Source organism: Branchiostoma belcheri, unplaced genomic scaffold, assembly GCF_001625305.1.
Source record: "Branchiostoma belcheri isolate BF01 breed outbred unplaced genomic scaffold, Haploidv18h27 scaffold465, whole genome shotgun sequence".
NCBI lineage: Eukaryota > Metazoa > Chordata > Leptocardii > Amphioxiformes > Branchiostomatidae > Branchiostoma > Branchiostoma belcheri.
Window position 1 is genome coordinate 1 of NW_017804093.1, and position 1,341 is coordinate 1,341.

A 1,341-nucleotide genomic window follows, 5' to 3' on the forward strand; every position below is an offset into this window, starting at 1 on the left:
CACAGCGCGAAAACACATATTTAAGCCGACTTTACGAACTGCGTTCAGAGGTATTAAAGGCGGCGAAATATTTTAGCAGCCTTTACGGCATCGGAAAGGCAACTGAAAGGGAAATATCGCCTTTCCGTAACCTTTCCTAGTGTGTAAATGTCACGTTAATATAACGTGTTTCTTTCCGTAAGCTTTACATGGTCTTAAATGTAATGTAAAGAAAGCATTGCGGCAAATGAGTTACTAGTAACTAGAGGCATATCATTCTCAAAACCATACGATCTTTTTGATGATTATGAATAAAGTCCTTACCAACCTTGCGCGACAAGCATTTTATATGCTTTTTTATCTTTGGTTTTACCTGAAATATTAGATATCTTCCATGATTTCTCGCTGAATCGCCGCAAAATCTAACACTATTATGCCTAGTCATTTCTATATGTTTATGTCTGGCTTTCCAAAAACATACGGTTCCTTTCCTCGTTCTATAAACAAACTTTCCGCCGACCGAGAGACATCTCCCCCTATACAGTATAGGCGTCGTTAAGCTACAGGAAATGTTGCGTTTCTTTGTCTTTTCCTACCGTCGCAAATTTTCCCTAAATTGAAGCAATCGCCATATTTTACACGCACCTTTCTGAGAGCGACCAAATATAAGAACACCATGCCTAGTCCAATCTATATGTTTATATCTGGCTTTCCAAAAACACAGTATGCAGTATTACAGTTCCCGTTCCGCCTTCTATGAAAAAGCTTTCCGCCGACCGAGAGACATCTCCCCCTATACAGTATAGGCGTCGTTAAGCTACTGGAAATGTTACGTTTTTTTGTCTTAATTCGGTGGGAGGGACGCACGCCGTGCTGTGTTACGTGTTCCCTCCCCTGGGATCTCCCATGGCCAGTACGTGTTAGGTAGTGTAACGGTGGGGAGGGACACACGTGTTTAAAGGAGGATAACTCAAGAAGCGATTGATGGATCATCATGATTTTTGGTATGTAGGTAGCTTGAGTAATGCTTGACATAATGATATTACAATTATGCAAATATGGATGTAATTTGCATAAATAATGAGGAAATTCTAATGAACAACTGCATTCCATGATAGGAAGTTCAAGCTTGCGACATATGTTATTAACAACGAGAGAAACACAGGCAGATATCGATTATGCAAATGAAGACTTAATTTGCATAATTAATGAGAAAATGTTATAATTGCATAGTGGTAACTGCCTGGAATTTTATACTTGGGGTGTTTGAAGTTTAGTGAAGGTAAACATAATTTAACATAACTTATTCAAATAGGACCTCATTTGCATAATATATGAGGAAATGCTATAATGGCATTCTTT